Here is a 16861-nt window from a genome sequence, read left to right on the forward strand (position 1 = left end):
GGATGAGAACCATCAATTTACTGATGGACACAAGCAACCTATCTGTACACCTGTATGACTCTAAACTCGATTAGAAGAAATATGCAAGTCAATGTTCATACTAAAATTAAATGTTCATATATTCAACGTACTTCTTACACTCAATGTACTCCTATGACTTCCCTAAGTATTTATTTATTGATTGATTGATTGATTGGTTGTTATACAGCACACAGTAAGCCCTTCTGATCCTTCAAGCCATGCTGCCCAGCAACCCTCTGAGTTTAATCCTAGCCTAATCATGGGGCAATATATAATGACCAATTAAACTACCAACCGGTGTGTCTTTGGATGGTAGGAGGAAACCAGAGCACCTGGAGGAAAGCCACACATTCACAGGGAGAACACACAAGCTCCTTACAGGCAGTAGTGGGAATTGAACCCAGGTCGCTGGTATTGTAAACACTGTGCTAACCACTATGCTACAGTGCCACCCCATCTATGTGTTTCCTTTTTAAAGACCCTTTCGCTTTAACTAGGTGGCTGCAAAATGGAGCAACAAACAAAGTGCTGGAAGAACTCAAAGGATCTGGCAGTATCTGTGGAGGGAAAGAGGCAATCAGAGTTCAGATAAAGGGTCTTGTCCCACAATGCCAACTGTCCACTTGCTTTCACAACACCACTCGACCTGTTGAGACCCGCCTGAATCCAGCATCTGTAGTCTCCCGTGTGTCCATGATCAAAAGTAGGTCCTTCGTCAGAACTGAGGAGGGGAGAAAACAAGTTAGTTCTGGTGGCAGAGAAGGAGACGGAGGGATGAGTAGATCAGAAGTTTTCTCTGTCAAGGTGAGATTGAAGGAGTTGATGTGCCAGGCTTTTAAACTGTGTTACGTGTTGTAGGGTTGTGGGACATTCCCAGAAGGCTTGTCAATTCTCTTGGAAAGCACAAGAAAAGTCACAGGGGTTTGTTTGGCAGAACTATACAGTTCTGATACAGGCAAGAAAGAAGGAACACGTTCCCTTAGTGTGAAACTGAGCTAGAAGGTTACAAAGCGCTCAGATGGAAGTGGAGGTGTTTTCTCTTAGGCTTGTATTGGGCCTTGTTATAATAATGCAGAGAGGTCAGAGTCCGAGTGGGGCAGAGACATAAAATGGAAGGCAACAGTAAAGTCATGTTGTCCTTATAGACTGACTGGCAGACCACAGTACATGTGCTTGCAACACTGTGTGTCTGACAGAGTGATCAGCAGCACTGGGGCTCCACAGGGGACTGTCTTGTCTCCCTTTCTCTTCACCATTTACACCTCAGACTTCAACTACTGCACGGAGTCTTGTCATCTTCAGAAGTTTTCTGATGACTCTGCCATAGTTGGATGCATCAGCAAGGGAGATGAGGTTGAGTACAGGGCTACGGTAGGAAACTTTGTCACATGGTGTGAGCAGAATTATCTGCAGCTTAATGTGAAAAAGACTAAGGAGCTGGTGGTAGACCTGAGGAGAGCTAAGGTACCGGTGACCCCTGTTTCCATCCAGGGGGTCAATGTGGACATGGTGGAGGATTACAAATACCTGGGGATATGAATTGACAATAAACTGGACTGGTCAAAGAACACTGAGGCTGTCTACAAGAAGGGTCAGAGCCGTTTCTATTTCCTGGGGAGACTGAGGTCCTTTAACATCTGCCGGACGATGCTGAGGATGTTCTACGAGTCTGTGGTGGCCAGTGCAATCATGTTTGCTGTTGTGCGCTGGGGCAGCAGACTGAGGGTAGCAGACACCAACAGAATCAACAAACTCATTCGTAAGGCCAGTGATGTTGTGGGGATGGAACTGGACTCTCTGACGGTGGTGTCTGAAAAGAGGATGCCATCCAAGTTGCATGCTATCTTGGACAACGTCTCCCATCCACTACATAATGTACTGGTTGGGCACAGGAGTACCTTCAGCCAGAGACTCATTCCACTGAGATGCAGCACAGAGCGTCATAGGAAGTCATTCCTGCCTGTGGCCATCAAACTTTACAACCCTCCCTTGGAGGGTCAGACACCCTGAGCCAATAGGCTGGTCCTGGACTTATTTCCTGGCATAATTTACATATTGCTATTTAACTATTTATGGTTTTATTACTATTTATTATTTATGGTGCAACTGTAACGAAAACCAATTTCCCCCGGGATCAATAAAGTATGACTATGACTATGACTATGTGGGTTGTGGAAGTTATGGAAAGGCAAGGTTAAGGTAATACCCAGGCAAGATAGATTGAAAATAGTGCAGACACTCCAGGAGAGAAAGGTCTTTGAAGAGCATAGTTTTCTTTTGCATATTACGGGTCTGAAGACAAGATAACCAATCCAAGATAACCAATAACACACCAACTAAGGGACAATTGCTTCAATAACTTCAAAGTATCATCTGTTGCAGGCTTGAAGTTTTTGTTGACTTTTAGCACCTCTCTATTGACTTTTGTGAATGGTGATTGCTATTGCAAGTAACGAATTCAAACATACACCAGTTCACCAAATCGTTAATTTTCATAACATAATAAAAGGGCATTTCTATATTCAGAATTCAGAACAGTGTGGTTACAGGGGTCATGCTGCTCTCCTTGTGCACAAGTAAAATAAAATGCGATTGAGTCATAAGAGTGTGGGTCCAGATATTTTATTTTATTATTGGAGACGACAGTTATTTAGAGGTTCCACCAAGAAGGCTAACCCTTGACTTTGTTATATGGGAGAAAGGAACTCAGCCCTGGTAGCTGATCAGTCCTAAATTCTAGTCTGCACACAATTGAGCAAAGGACTGAGTCTGCTGCTGGAACGCAAATTTCGTCCTGTGTGGAGTAGTCAGGGTACAGCAACACCTTAGTCGCCAACATAGGAAAGGAGCAGAATTACAAAAAAGGGTGCCCTGGTCAAGGAAGCACAGGAAGAAGTTGCTGTGGTCTGGATCAGGCCCTGCATGAAGTTACCATGGATTGGATCAGGTCCCATATGAAGTTGCTGTGGCCTGGGTTATGTCCTGCAAGAAGATGCCCTGGTCTGGATTGGGTCCTGCTGGAAGCACTGGAAAAAATTGATAAGTGTGAGGTTTAAAAAAAAAGAAATTCCTGATACTGTGCACATGAATGACAGCACGAAAGTTCAAGTCCCAGACCTCTAAAGGACTCTGGTAGCGTGCATATTTGTACAGTTTGGACCAGAAAGCATTAAGTATGTTGAGAATGTGGTATGGGTGAAATGAACTAAGTGAGTATCTGCAGACGTGTTAGAGAAAGGAAAATTTGAGAAGACTTTAGTGTGGTCTGTGTTTGTTCAATGTAGATGTGAAATATAAAAATGGTTGGATGAATCCTGTGCAAATGGCAGGAGAAGTGAACAAATGTTAAAGAAGAAAAATACACAGCAAAAGCAGGCAAAGTATGATAGTGCCTACCTCAGTATTTGAATAGAAAGAATTAACATCAGAGTCTGAGAATGAATTAGATGCTGCACCCCTGCCTTTCCTAGGGATAGTTTCAACAGGACCCACGCCAAGTGGTGCCTCTTAAGTACTTGGTGAGGCCGGTGCCCTGTCACAGGTGGTTCCCAGTTGCACTATGGGATACAGAAGGCAGAGGGCTGCATGGAGGATGAGCAAAATGCTGATGTAAATGTACCTTGAACTGATCTATTATGAGTTCCAAGAAAATGTTTTCCTCACACTGTAGATAGGCATATAAAAAGTGTCAGTCAGAAAATAATGATGTTAATGAATAAGCAGAAGACATGCATAAATGTTTTCAAAAGTATTCTGCGTTAACTCTAGAAGCGAAGCGAAGCGAAGGCCCCTGTCTTAATAAATATTATTGTAAATATAGGTTAAAGGAAAGGTTAATGTACCATTACTTATGTGAGATGAGAAGAGTTAAATAAAATTGGGAGTGTTTTATAATATTGCCAAAAGAAATTACAACATCAAAGGATTAAAGCAGTTAAAGGAATGAGAACAATACTTGTTTGAGACTTCCCGGCTGCTCCACTATAGCCTCTGGGCAATATTGTACACTGCTTTGAAAGTATCATGAGAGCAGCCCTATACAATTTAAATGTTATTTTAACTTGCAGTTTTGTTTTATATTTAACCAGACTGACAGTGACCAAATTTTGGCTAATTATTACCAGATTAACTTCTGCTTAAAATTTCACTGTGAACTTTAGTTCAACATTACCTGCTTTATACACATATGGCTCATGTGATCCGCTTGTGTTTTGAACAGTGTAGGTGCAGCACATTTTCAATAATGCTGTTCTAAATGTATGATTTACAGTTTTTTGATTCACGTTAACATACATGGAAATGGAATGCTGGATACAGTAGGGGTAAACATTGGGATGTCCATGTTGTTTGTGGACAGCCTGGCTACTGGGACTGAAGCAAGACAACCTGGGTAACAATTTGTACCTCCACCACCGCCAGCACCATGGACTACTCACTTTACTTTAAGTAATCTCTTCCCAAGCTGTACTTAAGAATCTGTACAATTTTAATTCTGCCCGTTGTAAAATGACGCTTGATATAAGCCTGTGCGTAATTTTTCTTTGACGGCTTTTCCTGCCAATTCAATACTAGGAAAGATTTTAGTGGAGAGATGGCACAGTTACCTGCCCTCTGTTCTGCTCAAGCAGCTAAACCTTTTTACATGAACAAAAGCCTTCAACCTTTCAGCTGGTGCTGCTGTAAACACTTAAACTGAATCTCACCGTGTCTCACGTGACAGTGGACAATTAGGGAAACTATGCGGGTTTCTCATCTCTTCGGAACTTGGAAAGAACATGGCGAATTAACTATGATCCTATAAAACTGCCTTTCATTTACTTACTGTAATTGCTGTTATAAACGATGTGGCTCATACTAACAAGAAGGATGAAATAACTAGTGGGAACAAACAAGCTGACTCCTTTACTAAGGCAGCAACAGCAAATCTTTATGCTGCATTGCACTCTATTATGATCAGGCAGCGAATACCTTCCAAGCTCTAGTACAATTACAGTGTGTAGCATCAGTGGCTGAAAGGACTTCATGGACTAAAGCACACTATGTACAACACTATAAAGGATGATGGGTATAATCAAAAGGGAGAGATTCTCAACCATAGCAAGAAAAGTAGCAGCAACTATACTAGCAGTCACCTCACAGTCTCCACCTAGCTAACAGGAGTCACTTGCCACTCGTTCCCATCTCATCACCTGCAACCTATTTAAACCTAACTCTCATCCATGGGCTTTTTTCACCCCTCAAATCAACCAGCCTCAGCCAATTGCTCTTTGCCTTCAGTTACCTTGTTGCTTTGTTGTGTTAATTATCTGTTTCTCTTGCTTTGTGGCCCCTCATGGCTTGTTATATTTTGCAGGTTATCATTAAAGTGATCAATCGCTGCTAAATTGTTTCTGCTGCTCTGTGTTTGGGTCAAGCCTCCTCTACATTTCCTGACAGGATGGGTGAACCAGTGATTGAGCCAGGAGCTTTTGCTCACCTGAAGGAAGACGTCTGCCTTAATGAGTACACGATCCAGAAGGAGCAGGAAACCATTGCCCATCTGCTCGCCACTCCCAACCAACTCTCTGTCTCACTACAGCAACGCCACACCAGTCAAATTCCTCCCTCAGAGATCCAAATTCCAGAACCTAAATGCTTTGATGGATCCCCAACCTGACAGTGCAACACCCTGTCCCGGTGCGTCATTGCACATTGAGCTCCAGACATCACTGTATGCTACGAATCAAGCCAATTTTGCATTCATCATCTCTCTCATTACTGGGCGAGCTCTGACCTGGGCCGCCACAATAAAACCACCCTTTGCAATAAATGTGAGGAATTCACCGTCAAGTTATGCCAGGTTTACAACCATCCAGGAAGGTCCTGCATGGGAGGGTGGTCAAGAAGGTTCAGTTACCCGGCATTCGAGGTGAGGTAGTAAATTGGATTAGATATTGGCTTTGCGGAAAAAGCTAGAGAGTGACAGCAGATGGTTGCTTCTCTGACTGGAAACCTGTGACTTGTGGAGTAACACAGCGACTAGTGCTGAGTCCATTGTTCCTTGTCATCAATATCAATGATCTGGTTGATAATGTGGTTAAATGGATCAGCAAATTTGCAGGTGACACAGATTGAGGATATAGTGGATAGCGAGGAAGGCGATTATTGCTTGCAGCTGGAAAAATGGCAGATGGACTTTGATACAGACAAGTGTGAGGTGTTGCACTTTGGTAGGACCAACCAGGGTAGGCCTTACAGTAGTGCTCTGAGGAATGTGGTAGAACAAAGGGATCTGGGAATAAAGATCCATAATTCATCAAGAGTGGCATCACAGGTAGATAGGGTCGTAAATGAAGTTTTTGTCACGTTGGGCCTTCGTAAATCAAAGCACTGAGTACAGGAGGTGTGATGTTATGTTCAAGTTGTATAAGACGTTATACAACAGGGAGGAGGGAGTGAAGGTACGTTGGTGCTCGACAGTGGCTCCTTCAAGCTCATCTACGGAAACAGCTCAATTTCTACCTTTAATGTCTCTCTTTTACCTTTTCAAGGTGGATGGGGTTCTATTGGAGACCCTGACCTAGAGCTACACTCAAACTTTGGTACTTTGCAGCGGTGGGACCCACTTCTGGGGCTCATCGACTGGTTGTTTTTCGATATTCCAAGTACCCAACCTAGAAGATGAGCTTGCTTTTGGCGTTGTGATGCTTTATGGCCCTGTGGATGAGCTGACTCTATGTCGGTGCCACCAGCTGATGTGTTGCAAGAGAAAACGGAATATCGGGAGCAGCAGATCAGCTGTCAGGGCCTCAGCAGTCAGCGAATTGTGCGTGCTATCTCTCTGTCGTTGGCCGGGGAGATTTTGTCGCTAACTCTTGAATCAGAGAACTCAGAAAAAAAAGCGATGTGGCAGACTTTACCACAGTAAATCACCGAGTTGTTTTGCTGAAATAAGTGGGGGTGCGGAAGGGTCACTGCTTTGCTGCTGCATGGGAGGCAGAGTTGGGGGGGGTGCTTTAGGGTTCTAACATTTATCCTGTCACGCGTTCTTTGGGGCACGCTTCTGTTTTCATGGTTGTGTATTGTATACATTCTCTGATACTAAATGGGACTATTGAACTGTTGAAATATTGAACACTGATGAGGCCTAGTTTGGAGTATTGTGTGCATTTTTGGTCACCTACCTACAAGAAAGATGCGAATAAGGTCAAAAGAGTACAGAGAAAACTTACAAGGATGTTGCCAGATCTGAAAGACCTGCGTTATAAAGAAAAACTGAAGAGGTTAGGATTTCATTCCTTGTAGAATGTAGAAGATCGAGAGGAGATTTGAAATAGGGATATACTAAATAATGAGGAATATAGATAGGATAAATGCAGGCAGGCTTTTTGCACTGGGTGGGAGGTTCTACAATTAGAGGTCATGGGTTAGGAGTGAAAGGTGAAAAGTTTAAGCAGAACATGAGGGGGAACTTCTTTACTCAAAGGGTCATGACAGCGTGATATGAGTTGCCAGGACAGGAGGTGCATGTAAGCTTGATTTCAACATTTAAGAGAAGTTTGGTTAGGTACATGGATGGTAGGGGTATCAAGGGCTATAATCCCAGTGCAGGTCGAGGGGAGAAGGTAGTTTAAATAGTTTGGAAGGGCCTGTTTCTGTGCTGTACTTTTCTATGACTCTATGAGTCTAAGTGGAAGGGAGGCAGAGGATCAGATAGTTTGCATGCATTAAGGCTCACGCTCAATGTGGAATACACCGTTGAATTCAGGACCCTCGCGACAGAGTCCAGCTGGAATGTGGAAGCAGTGCTGGCTTCTGCATTCCATCAAGACCTCTCGGAACACTTGACAGATGAACTGCTTACCTGGGAGATGCCCACCAACCTTGAAAGCCTCATCACTCTGGCCATCCATGTTGACAAGCATCTGGTGGAACGGCCCTCCAGTTCACCAGCCAGAACACCAGTTCCATTCCAGCACCATTTTAGGCTGCAGAACCCTCACAATCAACACCTACAGAAGCCATAAAGTTCGAGAGAGCTCTCTTAACCCACCACCACCCCCCCCCCATCAGCGAAGAAACAATTTGTGCGTTTACTGTGGACCAGCCAATCACCCACACATCAAATGCCTACTTGTAAAAGGGAGGCTGGTACCCTGCTATCTCACAGACCCCATAACTGCACAATAAACCTCTTCCTAGACACCAAGACTTCTTTTCTCCCTCTCCCCTCCTGAGACCCAAGCCTAGAATGATCACATCGCCAAAACGCTACATCATAGCTTCATTCGGCCATCCATCCCCAGTCGATGCAGGATTCTTCTTTGTCAAAAAAATATGGAGGCCTTCATCCCTGCATTGACCACTGTGGATTCAATAAAATCACCATTAAGAACTGCTACCCTCGCCCCTTCTACACCCAAACCTACACCAATCTACACCAAAGCCCAGATCTACACCAAACTCTGTATGTAATCCACATCTGCCAAGGGAATGAGTGGAAGTCAGCATTCCACTGGCCACCATGAATACTTGGTGGTGCCTTTTGGATTTTCCAACAGTCCGGCCATTTTCCAAGTCATGATTCATGAGATCTTCTGAGACATACAACTCAAGTCTGTCATTGTTTACCTTAATGACATCCTCATCTCCTTCAAGGACCCCCAAGACCATGTCTGTCACCTCCTTCAGTGTCTCCTCAAAAACCAACTCTACTCCAAATTAGAAAGTGCCAGTTCTACACCCAAGTCATTTCCTTCCTGAGATATGTCTTTTCACCCCAAAGCCATGGTCCCAGAGAAAGTGCACAATGTTGTTAAATTGCCCCAGCAGTGTTCCCTCAAACAGTTAATGTTCCTTTGGCTTCTCCAACATCTACCACCATTTCATCAGGAAGAATAGCCAAATCATTGCTCCTCTCATCTCCCTCATCGAGCACCTTACTGATACCTGGTCTGCTGACACACATCATGCTTTTGAGAAGCTCAAGAGATGCTTCACCACCACTCCCATTCTCTGCCATCCGAACCCCTCCACACCTTTTATAGAAGAGGTGGTCACATGTGACATGAATGCCTGGACCATCCTCTCTAGTGAAGACTAGGAGATCATATCCTTGTGCTTTCTTCTCACTCAAGTTCAACCCTATACATCAGCATTATGGAGTAGGAGACAGGAAACCACTCGCTATTAAATGTGTGTTAGAGGAATGGAGACATTGGCTGATGGGATAACACCAAGCACTGCCTGATCTGAACTGACCTCCATAACCTTATATCCATTCACCAGACCTGCCAACACAATCCACGCTAGGCTTGCTGGGGCCTATCTCTGAGCAATTCTTCACCGTACCCTACCAGCCCAGCTACAAGAACAATGAGGCAGATCCCTGTTTGTCCCAGCTGAAATGGAGATCGACCCTCAGCTCATCATTCCATCCTCACAGATCCTCGCCCCGATCATCTGGGACCATGAGAACCAGATCCGATAGGCCCTGCAGCACAAGCCTGTTCCAGCCACCACACCTGACAATCACATGTATGTGCCAGAAGCCATGTGCTCTCTTTAAGGCACTCCAGTGGGCCCACTCCTTACAACCACTTCCACCACCCCCCCCCAGGCATATGATGGACCCTAGATTTTCTGCAATACCGGTTCTAGTGGCCTACCATCATCACAGATAAAAGGCAGTTCGTCGCTGCCTGCCCTCAATGTGCCCAGTACAATTCCTCAAAACAGCAGCCCTCTGGCCTCCTGCAGCTCCTACCAGTCCCTCGAAGCCCATGGGCCCACATCACCATGGTGATCATGACAGTGGTGGACCAATTCTCCAAGATAGTGCACGACATTGTCCTCCTCAAACTCTATCAGTTGCTGAGACAATGCATAAATTCTTCCATGCCTGTTTTCCCTCAGGGCATTATGTCATACTGAGGCCCACAACTCGTTTCCCAATTCTGGCGAACTTTCTGCTCCCTTCTCGGCACTTCTGTCAGTTTGTCTTATGGCAGTCATCCACAAACTAATGGCCAGTCAGAAAGAGCCAATCAGTAAGTGCAGAAATTTCTGTTATGCTTTGCTGCCTGCAACCCTTCCACACGGAAGAAGAACTGCCCCAGAATCTACACACCTCCTCTGCCACGGGTATGTCATCGTTTGAAGTGCTTCATGGCTACCAAGTCCCATTGTTCCCTATGGAGGAGCCAACAGTCGAGGTCTCATCTGTCAGGGCCCTTTTCGCCAATGACTGAATGCTAGGAAGAGGATACAAAGGCCCATCTGAGCTATCAACTGTGTGTATTGATGCCAAGCCAACCGCCAGCAGGATCCAACCAGACTACTCCAGCCCGGGGATTGCAACTGATTGTCCACCTGTGATCTGCCCCTACGCAACGACTTCCGCAAGCTCTCGCCATGGTTCGTCTGTCCCTTCAAGATTACCCAGCGCATCAATAAAGTCACTTGCAATTTTCAGTTGCCACCATCCCTCAGGATCACACCTACTTTCCACACGTCCTACTTCAAGCCTCGCTGTTCATGAAAAGCTCATCTCACCTGAGCCTGAACCTTCGGAACCCAGGATGGTGCAAGGTGGTCCAGTGTTCATGGCTCACTGGTTGATGGATTCTTATTATTGTGGATGGAGAGTGCAGTACCTGGTCAACTGGGAAGAGTATGGCCTGGAGGAGAGGTCTTGGCTGCTGTCCATTTTCATCTCGGATCTATTGCTCAATGGAGTACATTACAGATTATTATTTTGTTGCCATGAAAAGAAACACATCCACTGCCCACCTTCCTGTTCCTGTATTCCAGAGGCTGTTCAGTTGGATTACTTGAGAAAAAGGTAGAAATTTGAAAAAGGATCTAGTGCTCTCCTGGCATAGATGACAAATAAACTCTTCCCAGGCTTCCGTCCAGGTAGAAATTTGTCAGTGCTTAAGTTTGAGCATGAGATAGGGCATGCAGTTACAGTACTTGCCAAAACCTGGAGGCTTCAACAAAACCCAGAAATGAGTCTTAATAATATTAAATTGCTTAAGTGCCAATGCCTGGTGCTCTTTCACAGCAAGCTTGTTTCAATAGAACTAATAGGATGTGTACCTTGAGAAAACAGAAGTGCCAACAGAGGGGAGGTGAGGATGAAGAGATGGGGGAGAAAGACAATGGAAATACAGTAGACTGAGGGAGCAGTCAATGTACCAAATAACATCGTTACTCTTTTCAAACCTTAATCCTAATCCTGCACTTGTTCTATGAGATCATTTTATGCTTAAAGCATACTAATGTCCAATGGTTATATTTTCTTTGGGTTTCACAAGTTGTGGCTTAAACAATGGCTTGACATAGTGAATAAGACATCTTTGAGCCAGCTTGTGTAACAATGGGATTAGTGTCCTTCTTTTCTACATTTTCTTTTCATTATTGCAGCATTCACAATGTACTCCCTCACCCCTCCTTGATCCACCTATCACCTACCATCTCTATCTCACTCCTGCCCCTCTCCTCTTTACACATCCACTTCCATTCTCAATCCTGATGCAGGGTCTTGACCGGAAAGGTTGACAATTCCATTTCCTCCACAGACGCTGTTTAAGCTGCTAAATTGCTCTTCCAGCTATTTATTCTTGCAACAGTGTTTGCATTCTCTTTTGTCTCCATTTCACTGATACAGCGTTTTCACTGTGGAGAACAGAGGTAAAGTATAAGACAACCTCTTTTCCTTGGCTCACTCACTTTGGTGTCTATTCCATGTTGAAATTACTCTACATTTAACTACCACTAGCCCATCTAGCGAGTTGTAGACAAGAAGGTAAGAGAAAGGAGTAGATTAGGCCATCTGGCCTAATCGAGAATTCATCAGTACCATGGCTGATCTGGCCTTGAACACTACTCCACCTACCAGCTTCTTCCATATAATTTTTAATTCCTCTACGATGCAAAATCAATTTAACTGCATCTCAAATATATAATGAGGTAGCCTCTACTGCTTCCTCAGGCATTCACTAATCTCTGAGTAAAACATTTCCTCCTCATGTCCATCCTAAATCTACTCCCCCAAGTCTTGAAGCTATGTCCCCTAGTTCTCTTCTCACCTACCAATGGAAATAACTTTCCGGCCTCTGTGTTATCTATCCCTTTCATATTTTTATATGTTTCTATAAGATCGACTTTCATTCTTGTGAATTCCAATTAGTGACTCAATCTTCCTCATAGGCTAAGCCCTTCATCTCTCGAATTAACCTGGTGAACCTCCACTACACTACCTCTAAGACAGCATATCTTTTCTCAAGTAAGGAGACTAGAACTGCATTCAGTGCTGCAGCTGTGGCCTGACCATTTCATCTGGAAACTGACGGCTTCAGCATCACCTCCCTGCTTTTAAATTCGATCCTTTTAGCAATGAAGGCCAACATTCCACTTGTCTTCTGAAAAAATCTATTGCACCTGCAAGCCAACCTTTTGTGATTCATGCACAAAAGTTTCAAGTCCCTCTGTACAACACGATGCTGTAATCTTTCACCATTTAAATTTTAGCTTTTTTCTTCCCTTCTAAGTGGACGACCTTGCATTTACCAATCCTGACATTGTCTGTAAGGAATTTGTATGTTCTCCCATGACTGTGTGGGTTTCCTCTCACAGTCCAAACATACTGGTTGACAGGTTAATTGATCTTTGCAAATTGTCCTGAGATTAGGCTATGGTTAAACTGGGGGGTATTAGGCATCACAGCATGAAGATCTGGAAGAGCCTATTCCACATTGTATCTCAATAAAATAAATAAATAAATAAACTCTATCTGCCAGGTTTTGCCCACTCACTTAACCTATCTATCTCTCAGCAAACTCTCCACATCCTCTGCATAATTTGCTTTCCCATTCAAGTTAGTGTCATAGGCAAACTGAGATATGCAACACTTAGGTCCTTCTCATTTTTCAACAGATTATGCCTCCTAACACATCAACCTTCAGAATTAGCATCAGTTTAATATCACTGGCATATGTCATGAAATTTATTGGTTTGCGGCAACAGTACATTGCAATACAAAATACTTTTTTAAAAACTACTAATTACGATAAGAAGTACATAAATAGAATAAATTAAATAAGTGGTGCAAAAAGAGAGGAAAAATAATAGTGAGGTAATGTTCATGGTTCAATGTATATTCAGAGATCTGATGACGGAGGGGAAGGAACTGTTCCTGAAATGTTGAGTGTATGTCTTCTGGGATCTTGTACCTCCTCCTTGATGATAGCAATGAGAAGAGGGCATGTCTTGGGTGATAAATGCCCTCAGTGATAGATGCCACCTTTCTGAGGTATTGCTTTTTGAAGGTGTCCTGGATGCTGGGGAGGCTATTTCCCATGATCGACCTGGCTCAGTTTGCAACTTTCTACAGCTGCTTCCAGTCCTCTTCACTGGTTCCTCCATACCAGATGGTAATGCAGCCAGTTGGAATACCCTCCACAGTACATCTGCAGAGACCTGAGTGTCTTTGGTGTCACACTAAATCTACTCGAACTCCAAATGATCACAGTCATGCCTTCTTTGTAATTAAACACAAGAATATAAGAAATAGGAGCAGGAGTAGGCCATCCAGCCTATCAAGCCTGCCCCGCCATTCAATAAGATCATGGCTGATCTGTCCGTAAACTCAGCTCCATCTACCTGCCTTTTCCCCATAACCCTTAGTTCCCCTACTATGTAAAAATCTATCTAACTGTATCTTACATATATTCAGTGAAGAAGCCTCAACTGCTTCACTAGGCAGAGAATTCCACAGATTCACCACTCTCTGGAAAAAACAGTTTCTCCTCACCTCAGTCCTAAATCTTCTCCTCTGAATCTTGAGGCAATGTCCTCTAGTTCTAGTCTCACCTACCAATGGAAACAACTTTCCTACTTCTATCTTATCTATCCCTTTCAACATTTTGTATGTTTCTATCGGATCCCCTCTCATTCTTCTGAATTCCAGAGAGTATAGTCCAAGGCAACTCAATCTCTCTTCATAGGTTAACCCCTTCATCCCTGGAATCAACCTGGTGAACCTCCTTTGCACTACCTCCAAAGCCAGTATATCCTTCCTCAAGTATGGAGACCAGAACTGCACACAGTACTCCAGGTGCAGCCTCACCAGTACCCTGTATAGTTGCAGCATAACCTCCCTGCTTTTGAGCTCAATCCCTCTAGCAATGAAGGCTAACATTCCATTTGCCTCCTTAATAACCTATTGTACCTGCAAGCCAACTTTTTGTGATTCATGAACAAGCACTCCCAAGTCCCTTTGCACAACAGCATGCTGCAATCTTTCACCATTTAAATTATAATCTGCTCTTCTGTTAGTCCTTCCAAATTGGATGATCTCACATTTCCCAACATTGTATTCCATCTGCCAGACATTGGCCCACTCATTTAACTTAACTATATCCCTCTGCAGACTTTCCAAATCTTCTGTACAATTTGCTTTTCCACTCAGTTTAGTGTCATCAGCTTTTGCTACGCTACACTCAGTCCCCTCTTCCAAATCATCAATGTAAATGGTAAACAGCTGCAGGCCCAGCACCGACCCCTGCGGCACCCCACTCACCACTGACTGCCAACCGGAGAAACACCCATTTATACCAACTCTCTGCCTTCTATTGGTTAACCAATCCACTGTCCATGCCAATACTCTTACTCTGTCTCCATGCATCCGTATCTTATTTATAAGTCTCTTGTGTGGCACCTTATCAAACGCTTTCTGGAAATCCAAGTATACGACTTCCACCTGTTCCCCTATATCCACTGCACTAATTATGCCCTCAAAGAACTCCAGTAAGTTTGTCAAACAGGACCTGCCCTTTCTGAATCCATGCTGCGTCTGTCTAATGGAACCACTCCTTTCTAAATGTTTCACTATTTCTTCCTTAATGACAGCTTCAAGCATTTTCCCGACTACAGATGTTAAGCTAACTGGCCTATAGTTACCCGTCTTTGCCTTACATCCTTTTTTAAAAAGTGGCATAGCATTTTCTGTCTTCCAATCTGCCAGGACCTGCCCATATTCTAGAGAGTTTTGATAAATGATTACCATCGCGTCTACTATAACCTCCGCCAGTTCCCTCAGCACCCTGGGATGCACCCCATCAGGACCAGGGGACTTATCTACCTTCAGATCCTCTAGTTTGCATCAATATGTTGGGTACTGGAAAGATCTTCAGAGATGTTGGCATCCAGGAACTTAAAACTGTTCACCCTTTCCTCTGCTGATCCCTCAATGAGGACTGGAGTGTGTTCCCTCGACTTCCCCTTTTCTGAAACCCACAATCCATTCCTTGGTCTTACTGATGTTTAGTGCAATATTGTTGCTGTCACACCACTCAACAAGCTGATCTATCTTACTCCTGCACACTTCCTCGTCACCATCTGAAATTCTCCTATCAGTAGTTATATCATCAGTAAATTTATAGATGCCATTCAGGTTGTGGAAAAGAGTAAAGAGTTCACATTTCAGGCCAAGACCCTTCATCAGGACACGACATAGATAAGCACAGATTTTTTCCCAAATCCAAAAAACATCGCTGCTACCTTTAAGATATCTCCATTGTCAGATGTCAGCACATTACAGTCATTTTTGGGCATGATCAGTCATTATTCAACACTTAGGCCAGCAATGCACAGGGTGAGGAAGCCACTCCGTGCCCTGCACAACAAGGATGCCATGTTGAAATTAGATTAGATTAGATTCAACTTTATTGTCATTGTGCCTAGTACAGATACAAAGCCAATGAAATGCAGTTAGCATCTGACCAGAAATGTAAAGAGTAGTGTTATTTACAAAATAACTGTGAATCAAAAGTAAGTGCTACAGCACACAAATATAAAAGTGTTGAGACAGTACAATATGGGAGCAATACTGCTTAGCGCTGTGATGTGAGGTTCAGCAGGGCCACAGCCTCAGGGAGAGAAGCTCTTCCTGTGCCTGCTGGTGTGGGAGCGGAGGCTCCTGTAGTGCCTACTGGATGGGAGGAGAGTAAAAAGTCCATAGTTAGGGTGAGTTCTTTTCGCCCTGCCCAGGCAGTGTTTATGATAGATGTTCTCAATGGTGGGCAACTGGGTGCCGATAATCCGCTGGGCAGTTTTCACCACACGCTGGAGTGCTTTGCAGTCTGATAAGGGACAATTGCCATACCACACTGAGATGCAGTTGGTGAGTATGCTCTCAATAGTACAGCGAAAAAAGCGGTAAAAATTGTTAAAACAATGCCAAGAGGTTTTTGATCAGGTGATGAATATGCTGTCATTTGGCCTTCTCATGATACACTTCAACACAGAGTTGACAACCATCATCGTGATGTATGCATCGGACTACGGGGTGGGTGCTGTCATATCCCATGCTTTCCCTGATGGTACTGAAAAAGCTGTCATGCATGCAGCCAGATCTCTGACACTCATTCCAAATGGCCAGAAGTGTTATCTATGAAGTCAATAATGAACAAAGGCTACCATTCAACAGCTGCTGCCGACTGTTAGCAGCTTTGGGATGCCAGAAAGACTCGTTTCTGACAATGGCACACACGTCAGTTCACAGCAGTTTGCTGCACTCTGCCAGAGCAGTGGAATTATCCACATCCACCGTCCAACGGCCAAGCAGGACGGTGGATGCCTTCAAATGATCACTTCTAAACTCGAGAGGGGAAGGAGCATCGGCTGAGGTGCTCAACACGCTTCTGCTGGCATATTGAATTACACCGTATCCAGGCCTCAGCTGAGCTCTCTTGCAAAGAAAATTTCGCACAGTGTTGGATGCAATGCTGTCACTTCGATCAGAATCTGAGACAGCTGTGGGTCAGGTGCACAAAGGCAGCTACTCAGGTCTGGTGAA

The 16861-nt window shown here is 44.1% G+C and overlaps 1 long non-coding RNA gene across 2 annotated transcripts in view; it reads right to left on the minus strand.

Moving 5' to 3' along the window:
• Positions 1-2597: 2597 nt before the first annotated feature.
• The window catches only part of LOC134336488 (uncharacterized), a 74868-nt gene continuing 60604 nt past the window's right edge, over positions 2598-16861 (minus strand). For both annotated transcript variants that reach the window (XR_010015804.1, XR_010015803.1), the window contains one exon: positions 2598-3047. This is a non-coding gene — a long non-coding RNA (uncharacterized LOC134336488). The remainder of the gene's footprint in view (positions 3048-16861) is intronic.

The sequence above is a fragment of the Mobula hypostoma genome, chromosome 22 (assembly GCF_963921235.1).
Source record: "Mobula hypostoma chromosome 22, sMobHyp1.1, whole genome shotgun sequence".
Lineage (NCBI taxonomy): Eukaryota > Metazoa > Chordata > Chondrichthyes > Myliobatiformes > Myliobatidae > Mobula > Mobula hypostoma.